General features: G+C 38.9%; 1 protein-coding gene across 1 annotated transcript in view; it reads left to right on the top strand.

Moving 5' to 3' along the window:
- The first annotated feature begins 1,700 nt into the window (after nucleotides 1–1,700).
- LOC308188006 (uncharacterized protein) overlaps nucleotides 1,701–14,357 on the top strand; it is a 327,367-nt gene continuing 314,710 nt past the window's right edge. The window contains exons 1-2 of the mRNA XM_080576526.1: nucleotides 1,701–1,794; nucleotides 2,084–2,192. The gene's annotated coding sequence lies outside the window, so the exon portion shown is untranslated. The remainder of the gene's footprint in view (nucleotides 1,795–2,083; nucleotides 2,193–14,357) is intronic.

Here is a 14,357-nt window from a genome sequence, read left to right as displayed (position 1 = left end):
TATTTGGTTCAGGCTCAAGACTATTGTCTTTCAAAATCATCATATAGTTTTAAACATCTGTCTAGAGAGCCAGTGGTAAGCATAAGGCTTAGAACATCTTTCCCAAGGATATGCCTATGACAAAAGTTTTTGTACAATGCTGAGTTCATAGTACGCAATTGTTCAACCTGAATCCACAGAAGCCTGTGATTGAGTGACTCATATTCTTCCAAAAACTCTTCATCGCTAAACTCTTCATCGTTTAATGTGTTTGTTAATGTGTTAATAAGTACATATGGATGAACTTATGCAAAATTGAGACTCTTACTGTTGTCAGACTATGACTAATCAGCTAATAGGTGAAATTTACTCAAAATGTTGAGTCAGCCTCAAAACCATTCTTGTGCTAATGAAGGATTTCCCTCAAATTGTCAGTGGTGGGTTTTTCAAGTCCTCCAACTGCCTGCCTAAGCATGGTCAGCCAGACTGGATTACCTAGGACTTTGTCCAGTTGGATTTTGAGTATCTGCACAGATGGAGACTGCAGCCACTCTGGGCAACCCACTCTAGTGTTTGATCACCTTCAGAGATGAACAGAAGCAAACAAACAAAAACCATTATGTTCATGCAGAATTTTTTGTATTTTGGCTTCTGTGAGTTGCTTCTTGCACTGCCATGTTTTAATTCTGCTATACTTTCTGCAAGCTATTATTTTCTCATTGCAGCAAAATTTTTCAGGACAGGCACCCTTCTCCTGCATGGCTAAATGACAGAGTGCTCAAGCAAACTCGCCCCTTTAGAGGTGCAGGGCAGCAGATGAAAACTGCAGTTTTTCTACCAGCATAGGTGGACAGCTCTGTTCTGCTTGTGCTCTGCTTCATGACCCTGCTGAAACCATCCAGGGCTGTTGGTCAGGAAAGAAATCAGCGGAAGAAAGTGGGACTAGTTTCTATCTGCCTCAGTCCCCAGGGGGCTGGCTGTTCCCTCATGTCTCCTTCCTGGCTGCCAGAGCCACAGGCACAGTGCAGCCGTGGCTCGTCTTATCTTTGAGCTGTAAAAATGAGCATGTCTACCATGTGGACAAGAGCTTGCACTAGCCCTAAGCCTGGTTGTTAGCATGGAAAATACTTCTCAGGCCATTATAACAACTAAAACTCTATGCACAACCTCAGCTGTTACTCTTGAGCACTTCAGAGAAATGCATTGGTTAATCACTAACCATCGTTACTGCCAGCTGGTACCTGGTTAAGTCTGCTGTTTATTTTACTGCAGCCTGCTGTGAAATAGCTCTTCTGTTTCAAGGTATGCACGTTTTCCGGAAACTGTAGAGGTAAACACCCTGGTTGTTCTGAAAGGCTAGCTCTTCTGTGAACTCTTATTTCCCAGATATCTGCTTCCTATCTGTTCTTTCATTACCTATCTGTTCTCCCACCATCTATGAATTTAGCACTAGCTTGTGTGCCTGGATTCTGCTGCCTACAGCTGGCATAACATAGGCAGCAGAAGTTGCTTCATGTTTTTATTACAGATGACACCTGTAGGAGTAACTCTATCTACTCCTCTGCAACACATTAATTCATTCTTGCAGTATTAGAAGCTTAAGTTGCAAAACCTGAGCTCTATCATGCAGTAGCTCCAGTCAGTAACTAGAACAAACTATAACAACCTTTGTGCCTTTCTTCTTTAGGGTATTAGTACAATAATAAGCCTTTGAGTCATCCATTTTAGTGGCCAAATTAGGTGGGAAGAACACAATTTCAAGTCAGTCAAAGCATACAATTTACCTCGAACTAAAGTGTTTCTTTCCTGAATTAGGTAATGCCCACTTCTCCTTGTTTCTTTTTTATTAGAGATTTTATTTCTCTTTTGAGAACATAACTTTTGGAGAATGTAACTTTTAGATTTCTAGAAATCTGTTGAAAGAAATTCTCTTCTGCATTGTGCAGATTGTTTCGGTAACCTCAAAACTTTGATAAATTTCAGTGAAGACACTTTCACTCATTTCTGTAGCATACCAAATATAGTTTATTTGGGTTTACTATTCTGTCTTGTTGCAAGTGTTTACGCCCTCCACCACAACCATATTTGTTTTTATATTTATTAGAAATTACTTGAATCTAACAGAGGGTGTATTCTGCTAAGTGGCTGCAGTGTAACAGGAACAGCTGTCAATTTAAGAAATGCTTCTCACCTTTCTGCTGGGGGAACCTCATGTAAGTAGAGTTGATCATACCACATCCTCCCCTCACCTTAGAGAAACTGAATCCCTTTGTTTTTAACTATTACTGAAGTGAATGCGTATCATAATACAGTAGTCCCCGAATGACTTCTGGAGGTATAACAGGTTCATAAAGGCAATTAAAAAAATCATGAATACATTTAATACAACGGTTCAGATAAGGGGAATAAGTAAAATTCCCTGAAGGTATTGGAATGTGATAGCAAAGATTTCTGCATTCTTTGACTTTTAATGTGTGTGAAGTATAGGGGATTAGGGGATTCTGTGTTGGTATTGGTTTGCTAAATTGTTCATAACTGAGCATTTAAGAACACTTACATTGAGTTTGATTTATGAAATGTGACTGGTGGTCAAAAGATTTAAGATACGTATCAGTAATTTATGTATCTTGTGGCACCTGATTTATTAATCAAGAAAATCATTTCCCAGTCAGGCAACTGCTTTGTGAGAATGGCTGATTTATAAGTGTAGGAAATAATGGATAGTTCATGTACATGATTTATAAGTAGCATTGCTGTCATACAGATGGTTAGAAACTCAGTACTTCACACTTTGGATGTAAATATCTATTTTATTAATAAAAATGGACTGATTTATATGACTGATTTGTAAATCTTGACTCTGGATTTTAGCAGAAGTCATGCTCTGATGTACTTTATTTCTCAAACAGGTTATTTTCCAAGGTCCAGATCTTGTCATCATGGCTTAGTTTATGGATATTTACTTTGCATTATTCTTCCTTCATGTTCTTACCAAGACAAATTCCTTTCTTTACCCTGTTTAAGGTACCGTCTTGATGAATGTTGTATATGGGTGTTTTTCTGTCACTCCACACCTCTCATAGTGATGCTTTCTGTACTGCTTTCATATTTACAAATAGTTTCTGACCTCTGCTTTTGTCTGGATGCCACTTCAAGAGCACTGTGTTTTTTTTCCTGCTAGGTGCAAACTAATGGATGAACAGAAACTGTAGCCAAGGTTGATGATACTTCATAAATCTGTTAGAGGATTGGGAATTTGGGCTATAAACCAAATACTTTGAGACAGTAAGCTTTCAATTGCAGTGAAATCAAATGGATTTGCTCCATCTGAGATCAAAAGGAGGTGTACGTAGGGTGGGTCATTCTGCTGTTTCCAATCAGCATTGGATCATATCTAGTACTTATATTGAGTTTTTTTCTCTCTATAGTATTTCCCTGTTGAAGATCTGTTCTTAATTTGTACTGAAGTCTGTGCCCACAAACAAGCTCTTTTCCAAAGTGGAACTCTTGAATAAAGAGCAAGAATCCTGATTTTTTTATTTTAAAATAAAATAAAGCTTTTAACTGCAAGTAATACAGTAGATTGACTCCATTTTTGATATAACTTCAGAAATATATTAGCAATTTGGAAGTGTTCAACCACACTTTACAGAAACAAATCTTTCTCATTGAGCTATTCATGGTGGAGATTCAGATCATTATTGAAATGCTCGCTATTGGTCATCTGTTTTGTTCTGATTAATGGTTTAATCTTTATAGTCTCAGCAAACTGCTAATACATGAGTTGTGATTACAGTCACTACAAACATGTGCAAGAACAGTAAATCGAACTTATTAACTTATGGAGGAATACTGTGGGTGTGTTAGCAGGATGGGGGGTGAGCGAGAATTTGCAGCACTATGTATTCTTCAGATTACTGCAGTATTTTGAGGCCCTTATTTAATCTTGGTGTCTTGTTTACAAGACAACTCTCAAGGGGAGGAAAGAATAGTTCATGGATATGAATAACCCACATCACTTTAACGTTTAAATTAGGGATGGTTCCCCATATCCTATAAATGGTATGTGGGGAGTTGCAATATGCCACGAGAGAGAAAGTGGGAACTGCAGCTCCATTAGTCAACAGATAAATTCTTGACAGATTCAGCAGACATCCCAGTTAGTGTACAAGCTTCTGAAGAATTATGTCATAGTGCAACTGAGATATGATCAAGCAAGGTTACTCTAGAGGAAAGCTGAAGGGAAAGGCGCAGGAGCTGCTGAATGTCATACAGCCATGTGCCAGCTACTGATGGTATCCCCAATCTGTAGAGCTTAAGGTGGAGGAGATGCTCAGACAGGGATGGAGAGGAGCTGTGGAAGTCTGAAGCAAAGCGGTGGTTAGCTGGGGGCCAGATTCAGTGAGAATGAAACTGAAATAGACCAGTCCTGTGATGTCCATGTTTTTATAAAAAAAAAAACCTTTGTGTTCTTCCTTTACTGGTATTCAGTCACTCCATCTAAAACATGAACTGCAGTAAAATGCAAAGGGTTTTGCATGGCCAAAACCTTAGCCAGGTCTTATATTAATTTTAGTAAGCTTGAGTAGTTTTAGATCTCGTGAAGAGCATCACTTCTTTGATAAAATTCATGCTGAAGAGATTTGTAAACACCCCATTAAGTCACTGTAAAAGATGCAGTAGGATTTAGAAGGGGTACAAAATTGACAATTTGTACTTTTTGCAACATTAATTCGAATTAAATCTTTACCACTACTGCTGCTTTAAGAATAAAATAATTCAAAATGTTAGGTTTTTATGGAATCTGCTTTGTTTACCTACCATATTTTAAAATTATCGTGGGAGTAAATATAACTTAAATTTATAGCTGGCAGGGAGATTTCTGACAGTTTTTGCATAATGAAAGTTTGCAGTGGGAGAAAATACTTAGCAATCATTTTATCTAATTTTGTGATATGAAAACTGGAAAGAAATAGTTTGGTCTGACTGACTGGAGTCTGAATACTTGGCTTCGCAAATCAGACAAGCGGAGTTTGGTACCAAACTGGTCTCCAAATTAAGAGGGTATTAGAGCACCACATGGAAAGAGTTTGGTTATCTTGAAAGTCCTGCTAGCTTTTAAGGGTTGGGCTCTCTCTCTAAACAACAATATCCATTATGCATTGTGTCTTAGCTTTGGCTCGGTGCAATCTGTCATATTACAAATACGGCAAAGCCATATATAGTCCTGTCTAGTGACCCTGAGTCAGGCAGAAGGAATGGACAAATAGCATCAAACTAAGATTCCAAGATCTAATGCAGTAGAGAGAATTTCTCATGAAGTTAGCAAAGTTAAAATCTTTCCTTCTTGACAAACATGATTTATTCCATTCTGAAATGTTAGAATAATTTTATTAACGTCCCACAGCATTCTGGACACACACACCTTTTTAGGTGTTGCAGGTTTACTTCCAAAGTCATGAAAACTCATAGGACAAAAATAATGATTTCCAATAAGTTTCACCTCTGGCTTTTTCACTAGAGTTGGAGTAGGCATAAGGCTTTGGATTCATTCACTCAGTTACTTATGTGGTACATCTTGAGGCTCTTAATCAGTACCCATAATAGGTTTTTTTGATCCCAGAACTTCAAGTACAACAGATCAGGTTCTCAGCTTGTGTAAAATACTGCTGACTGAAGTCAGCCATTTAGGCTGATTTTCCATGATATTTTCAGAGTTTTGTTGACTTCTCATTCATGTTTTATGTTACACCATTTTAATGGTCTTATGCAATTGCCTACACATTTTTGTCCATTTTTCATTTTTAAACATTTCCAGAAATATATACATGCTGTGCCTGTGAGTGTCTTGTCTTCTCTCCCTCTTCCTTTCCTTGAAAGAAAAAGGTTAGTTTGTTTCACATCACCAGGTTATGAATATAGGCTATGAATTTATCATGAGTATCAGGATGTTCCTCACAGCTGTAGCCCTCGCATTGCACTCCAGTGCTTTCTCATGAGCCAGTTTTAGGATGAAATTAATGAGAAACATCACTGGATGAATTGCTCAATTCTGAGTGTGCGTGTCTGTATGCGTCTAAGACTCAGGAGGAGAGACCTTTAGGAAATATCCATTGTTGGCAGCCTTGAACTCTCCTACTAACACGAGGAATCTTACAAATGTGACTAGTGCGTGAGTGTAACGTTGTTTGTGTAGTGCGTCATCAAGAGATAGGCTCTCATTTTCTGTGAATGTACTTCCTCTGTTACAGGAACGTAGTGACTGCATTATTAACTCTTTGGATGGCTACATTTTTGTGCAGCTAGGCTCCTGCATTTAGGCTGTTCTTAATTTAAAGTACTGCAGTGAATGTTTTAGTCATGCTCTCTTGAAATATTAAGGTAGATCCTGCAGCTTTTGTAATAATAAACATACTAGCTTGGGTAAGGAGTGCAAAACCACAGGGATGAAACAAAGGCAGAGTGGCAACCAGGACATAATCCTGTATGCATAGACTCTCATTCAAAGCTTTCATTTTCCTTAACCACTTGAAGCAGCAGGTGTAGACATGCGCAGAAGGGAGCTATGAATGCTGGGACAGAAATGATAAACAAAATGTAGTTGAACCTCAAAGGTTCGGTTGCTATCTAAGGCCAAACACCAAAACCAGAGTTATTTGTGTTTTTATCTGTACCTATTTCTCCTCTGCACAGTTGCTCGTATTTGAGCATCATGCTGAGTGCATAAGCAGCAGGACACGGTGCATTATTAAACTGTGTCGCAGTTACTTGGATCCAAGCGCTGAGCTCTGCAGTAGCCACCTAGGAAGTGCGTGTTGCTGAGCGAGCATAATGACCGATGGAGTTAAAATGACATGGTTACTGGAGTACGGTGTTACTAACTGCTGTATATGATTCCAAATAGGTTGCCAACAAAGCTGAGTCCCAAACAGTGTTGAAATAGTGAATTCTTAGAGCCCACCATGTGTTGAGTTGCAATGGAAATCATGTGTTTAAATATTCAGAAAAGCATTAGCTTTAAGAGCCTTCTTGGGAAATCCAGTAACTGTAGCAGTTAAATTGCTGTTTTTAGCTGTGAGGAATAAAATCTTAAAAGAATACTTACTGTTTGAAGGCATTTCATGTGCAATAATGATGCTAATTTGTTATTCTCTGATCAATAATATCCAATTATTTCTACTGGAGAACGTAGTAATTACTGAGACAGCTGAAGTTTGGGGTGACAAGTCTCTTACTTCATTAGTAAAGTTTGTGTGGAAGCTGCTTCTAATGACTTACTCTTGCTAAGCATGCAGGGTGGCAGCCACACAGAGGAGAGAATAAATCAGCAGTGCAGCAAAATTGTGCTTTCTCTCTGCAGCTGTGGACAACTCCTGTGATGATAACAAGGCTTGTGCCTTGTTCCTGTCTCACTTGAAGCCAGTGAGTTCCTATATAGATTTCAGGACAAACTGCAGTGGGCCACTTAGCAGACTTCAAAATTGTGAACCAAAGACATCAAAACATGTAATGAAACTATTGAGATACATGGATGCATTCCTTCCTGTTGACTGTCTAAAGACGGGTGGACAGCTGGGTGAATTAAGGTTAAAAACTGTGACAGCATGATTTGCTAGAGCTTGTCTGTCAAATCCCTCTGTAGTTTCATTTTAGTTAGCAGCCCCCCGGCTGTCTTCAGAACAGTCTGGTTTTAATTATTGACAACAGGTTGGATGCAAAGTCTGTGAGCTGACAAACTGTGGGGGTGAGTTCAGAAACGACAGTTTATTTTCTTTAAGTGTTCTTATTTATATTTGTAGCTGCACTTTTGTTTTTATGAAGCTGCATCTCTTTGTTATAAAAAGGACTATTGACCTGTTAACATTGCATCTAAAAAACATCTAAAAAGCATGTAGGCCACTAATAGTGACCTTACTCAGTCCCACATTTGGGTGACTGTTTCATTGCTATGAATTAATCTAGATGCCAGTTTCTTGGATAGTGTAGGCTACCAAAACTTATCTAGTTAGAGGTAAATTTTATCAGTTTGAGAGCTAAAGCTCCAGTTGGTGATAGCGTTTCTTTGCATGTGCCAGTCATTTCATGGAATCAGCTAGAGTGGAAAAGACCTTCAAAATCAAGTCCATCCATCAATCTGACCTACCAAGTCCCATCACTAAACCATGTCCCTTAGTGTCAAGTCCACATTTCTCTTAAATACCTCCAGGAGTCGTGACTCCATCACTTCGCAGGGCAACCTGTTCCAGTGCTTGACCATCTGTGAAGAAATTCCTCCTAATGTCCGATCTAAACCTCCCCTGGTGCAGCTTGAGGTCATTGTGATGATGACATTGATAAGAGAAGGAGGTTGCTTCACAGCTCTGTCTGGGGGCGTGCAAATGTGTTCTTTTCATCTGCCCCCTAATGTCTATTTTCCAATAGATCTTTTTCATTGGGTTTCTTTTGATATCTCTGACATTTTAGAGGCTCTTATGAGTCCAAATGCTGTACGTGATATTTGCTCTGTTAAAATTGTTCTAAGGATTTGAAAGGGGGGAAGGGCTGGGACCTTTCCATAGAGAACTGCTAGCTATGCCCACAATGTCATTAAACACCAGTGTTTCAGGGAAATCAGCTTCCCCCCACTGTATGTTGTGATATTAAAATCAGTAAAAGTCAAACAGCTGTCTTGCATTGTACCTTTTACTATTTGACCAGACTAATGTCTGTAATAAATTTCAGCTTAAAGCATGAGTCATAGTTTGAAGAACGATGAACTTTAGTAACCACTGTAATAAGCCTCACGTTTTTTTCCCCTCACAGGTGTACATGTATAGGTTATACTTCTTTTCCCTAGGTAGCCAGGAGTATGAGCCTGGGTGAGCACGTGTAGCTGCTTCAGTCCTGAAAAGACTTAAGCAAGTATTCATTTTTTAATTATGAGCTTGCTGATCTTTTATTATTATTTTTTTTTTAGAGATATTGCATTTTCTTGAGTGAAGAGCATGCCTAGCTGCTATTGCAGGGAATCAACATTTTGCTGAGCTGGTGCAAGTCCAGAGCAACCTCTCAGAATGGTGGAATTCCTTCAACAGCTAGTAAAGCAGATTATATTTGATTGCTCTATCTAACCTTTCAAAGCTGGTAACACAGTTTTGTGATTCCCAGTGAATTTACAATGTTATACATGTGTCTGTGTCGAATAACTGAAAGCAGATACTCTGGATCACCATCGCGGCCAGAAAATGAGGAGTGGGTTGACCAGTGCCAAGACAAACATCTGTAGGACAAAACCAAACAAAAACAATCAAGCAACAACAACAACAAAACACTGAAATCTGTGCTTTTGGGGAGTAATTTGCTTAAACAGGTCATGTTTATCTCAGCAAAACCCTCAAGAATGCTCATCATTAATTGCAACAACATAAACGTTAATAATCAAGGACTTCAGGAAACATTTACAGAGATGACAGTGTTCTCTAACTAAATTATTAAACATTGCATTCACATATGAATCCCAATGAGCCTCTGTACTAATGTTCCTAGGAATTACTTGGCACCGATTACAGGAAAAATAATTCTTTGTGAGGAGGTGATGAGTATGATTTTGAAATCCAGATTTCTGACAAATTAGTGACTTTATTTCCTGGCATTTACTTAAGGGGAAAATGAAGCAAAGATACAGCGTCACTGAAGCTGTTTCAAGCTAGCGTAAATTGAAAGTAAGGACAGCAGGATACCACTATGATAAGTGAGGAGGATGGGCCTGAACTTAGAATGGGTGTGATGGGGGGCATCCTACCCATTCTTCTTTATATGAGCCAGGCTATGCATTGTGCAAGCGTGGTGCAAGTCTTGTAAATCCATGGAAGCTGTGAACAAGAGAAAAGAAATAATGTAAATGTCTACTAATTAATGCTTAATAATTTACCTGCTTATCTTTCAAAGAACAAGATTTTGTACATGCTTATGGTATGAGCTGCTCTTCCGGGGGCAAACAAGGGGAGAAGGAGTGCTTATGTGGTGCTGAGCTATGGGAGCAGCGAAGAGAGATGACATCTTGTGCTGGTCTCAAATACCCACGCAACGAGATGAATAGATCATTGCTCCATCCTTAATTCCTGTTTACTAGGAATCCCACTTCTTTAATGGAATTGTCACCACACAATAAATCATTATGCAAGTCAGGTTGTTTTTCTTATGGTATGTTTCTTCACAGAAAGTGAAGAAGGAAAAAAATGCTAGTATACTTAAATTTTTTAAATGCAGTTGGAAGAAAAAACCATGATAGACCATTGTCCTTAAGTAGCACCTCATGTCTCTTATCACATGCCTCACCATCGTAGTAGGCTCAGACCCAGACTAGAGGTTCACTTACGAGTTTGTTTATGCTGGCTTTATTTTCTTACTGCTGCTATATGGCTTACAATTTTCTCATATTGCGTATCTGTGGGGATTAAAGATGAATTGCCCTTTGAAGCCTTGATCGCTAGGAGGAGGTTTTTGAAAGAGGCAGGCTTTGCACTGTATTCCTGAAGAAGCCAAGTACAACCATTTTTAAATCTCCAAATGTTTCACAACTGAAGGCTGTGACTTAAGGGATTTTCATGCTTGATCATGTTGACAACCTAATGCTTTAAAGTGTCATTGGGCAGGTGGGGATGGCTACTGATCTACTCTGCATGGCTTGCTTTGAGGTTTAGCTTGTTTGTCAGTTTTAGGCATTATGGCAGGGGGTGTTACGAGTTCAGAGGCATCTGGAGCTTGAGATCCTTTTACTCAAACTTAATCTGTGGCCTTTTTACACATTTATTCCCGCTTTGCGCTTTTCTAGCTGACATTCTTTGCCTCAGTGCACTAACCTGCTCTTTCCCAGTTGAATTGCATCCTTCTTTTTCAGACCTATCTTTCACTTCAAGATAACTTTGAATTCTATTTCTATCCTCCAACATATTGGTAATCACTCCCAGTTTGATGTACATACACAATTAATAATCTTACTTTTTCATCAGCTGGGTTCTTAAGGAAAACATCAGATTGTCCTGTTTTTAGGATAGACTGCTGTGGAACCTTGTGGTGTGTATTCCAAAGATGGATTCAAAATCAGTTCCCATAACAAAGTATACATCCTGGCTAAAAAAACTTTTGAAATTATTTTTATATTGATTTGGGGAACCTAATGTGAAGTTTCTTCATAAATTTTGTAGCATAATGTACTACCTTAAAAATTAGTTCTTATGCTTGCATGAGTGGAAACAGTTTAGTTTGGCTTGTTTCTTCTAAGAATGTAAACAGCTGTAAGATTGTTAGCAAGGCCACTTTGGCTGGTAGAGCACTGTAAGTGAAGGGAACGCTTGGGGAAGCATGCTGCTGTAAGAAAATCCCCTAATATCTGCAAGTATACATGCTGCATCCCAGATGGAAAGAAAACTAGGCTGATTTATGCTCATCTGGTCCTATAGACAGCTTGAGATAAAAATGTTCGTGGCCCTGCTTCTGTGGCATAGACCTGCCCTGAATTTGGAGTAGCTATTTTACAGAGGGATCTGTTATCTTAGCAGGGGACCCTTATGCTAATAGCTGTTCTTTACTAAGTTATAGTCGTTATGGATGTGAATAGATGAGTTTTCTCCATTTTCTTCCTGTTATGATAGGAGAACTTTTGGGATTTAATATCAGGGGCCTCATAGAGAAGCATATGTGGAAATAATCCCCTAGCAGAACTCATTCAAGGGGCCAAGAAATGCTTTAAGGAGCTGCCAGAAGTCAGGAAAATGCTACAAAAGGAAGCAGATTAGTTGTGTCCAACATGGTTGGATGTATGCGTTGTGCTTTATTCACAAGCTTTCCATTTCTTGCTGCTGCTATTTCACTTTTTAATTAAAAGATGAGATTTTGGTACAATCAGAAGTACAGTAACCTAGATGTTGGTCTGTGTTGCTTAAATAAAACTTCGTGAAGAGATGCTGGTGAAACAGACATTCTTTATTATCTTCTACATATTTCTGAACACAGTGTCAGGGTATGGAACAAACTCTGTGGATTCACCGTGGACAGCTTTCAGCCTGGAAACATACTAGTTAAAAGGGAGCTACTCTGTATTTTGTTAAATGCCCTGAAACCCCTGTTAATGAAAACTGGTATCTGCAGTGTATCTACAGGTGGTGGCCTCATGAAGAAGTGAGGTTTCATTAATCTCACCCAAGCTGGTGGGTCTTTGCAAGGAGACATGCATAGATTGAGAGGAAGAAGTGCTGTGTGCTTTAAACAAATAAGGAATCTTCTGGGCATGAGAAGTACCTACCTCAGCTCACAACCCTGTGTTGTACTCGCAGGCTGAAACATTTTGCACTTCATGGATCACTGTTCTTAATGGGCCCAGTCCTGCTGAGCAAGCATCAGTTGACTTTGTAGGTCCTCCCTCTGTGGTAAAATTGCCTGCTGTCACTAGAATCAAAAAAGAAGTTAGCTGCCAAATTCATTATGGGATAGCAGACAAGGAACAGCCTCTTAGGATTGTATGAATGAATGTCCTTTGTGGTACCCCTGTGTCTCTAACCATGTTTGTGATTAAGTGCTCTAACAGGTACGTATGTGACAGCAAGATCTTTCTAACACCTCTGGCACCAACTATGGTGAAAAAACACCTCTACAGGCCTATTGGCACCTTCCTGCATTTGAAAAATATACTCCTCTGTGCAGTTTAATACTGATACTTAGTGAAGACAGTTTTCATAGCTGTAGACCATCATGGCTATGAGGGAAGTTTAGTACTTCTAATTAAACAAAATATTGCCTTTCTCTGCAAACTTCTCTTTAGTAATGAATGAATAATGTGTTAAACCATTATAACCATTAAATATGTGGAGAAGAGGGTACACTTATTTCAGTTTGCCTTTTAAAAAATGGCTCATTAATAATTTAAAACTCTTTGCTTGAGGGTTTTTTAAATACCTAACTAAAAATTAGACTCCTAATTACATGTTAATAGTACAATCTGGCAAAGTGAGAGGGAAGAAAAGAATTGTAATCACTTACTCTCCCTGGTCTTATTTCAGCAAGTTATTTGAACACATGGTTTAAAACCTTCACCAGTCAGAGAAGAAAACGGCTACAGGCACTAATCAGTATAAAGATGGCAGCAATAGGAAAAAATGGTGTGGAAGTGTTGTCCTGTAGGGCTCACTATTAGAAATGTGTGAAGGGTGGAGGTTCCCTTTCAAGAAAGGCTTTGAATTAAGAACGAAACCAGAATTGCAGTGAAGTATCTTTAGCAAAGCAAAAATAAAGACTAAAACAAACAAACAAAACCCACCAGAAATCATACTACTCTATGTGAATACAGAAATTTTATTTCAGCAGAGTGACAATAGTTCATTTTGGAAGGTAGCAGGAGGTTCTTTGGTGCACTGGCTTATTTCCCTCAGATATCCACCATGTGAGCTTTATGGGAAAAAGGATGTCTTGTGTTCACGAGACTTCATACATTCATGAGTCCTAAATAATTGTGTGTACTGAACTGCTTAATATGTGATGGTTGGCAGATACTGGTGGAATGAATTCTTGCTCTTTAAGAAAACTTTTTGAATGCACTGTTTTTTTTCTGTGAAAGTGGCAGATTTTGCTGCTACCTTTCTAATGAATTCTGTATGCAGTAAGTATTGATGAAGCAGTTTACTGCTTTGACTCACTCCTGGTGACAAAATATTGCATTTTTATGCATTTCAAAACATTTCTGTTGCTCTTTACTTGACTTAGACGAATCTGCTAATTTTTGTCCTGTATCAGCAACTTTCCTTCTGTCATTAAAGCTCAGATTTCTGCTCAGTTTTCTTCCTTACTTCCAGATGGCCAGAAGAAAGAGAAAACATGAGATCAAAGGGAGAATGTTTTAGTGGTCAGAGGTGCCTGCAGCCTATTCCACCAATTCTAGGGCCAATCTTACTTGCAAATTAAATGAACACCTTTATCAGTAGGAATGTTAGGACTAGCACAATAACAGAAGTGTTATTTTTTTTTTTTTTGGTAGTCTTCCAAAAGATACCGCCAGCTGCTAGACCTAATGCAACTTTGTGGACAGTGATACAACCTCACTAACTTGACTTTCACGGTTTTGGACCCCCATCACTTGTGATGTATTTCTAAGTGGGACCATAGACATGTATCAGACCTGTCAGTAACACACAGAAGTCTTGTATGCCAGCTGCTCCCTGTGCTACAGGTGTGAACGAGCATGGCTGTGTAATGTCTCGTGCTCCCCTCAAGCAGAAAGTGTGCTGATGCTGCAGTGTGCCCTCCCCACTCTCCCGATATTCTCCGTGTTGTATCAATACAGCAGCAACTGAGAAGCAATTGTTAAGTAATTCATAGAGCTGCAAAATAACTGAACTGGATGCCAA

The sequence above is a fragment of the Anser brachyrhynchus genome (genome assembly GCF_964034855.1).
Source record: "Anser brachyrhynchus genome assembly, chromosome: 1".
Classification (NCBI taxonomy): Eukaryota; Metazoa; Chordata; class Aves; order Anseriformes; family Anatidae; genus Anser; species Anser brachyrhynchus.
The sequence above is the reverse complement of the archived record's forward strand: the minus strand, read 5'-3'. Positions and strand labels throughout refer to the sequence as shown.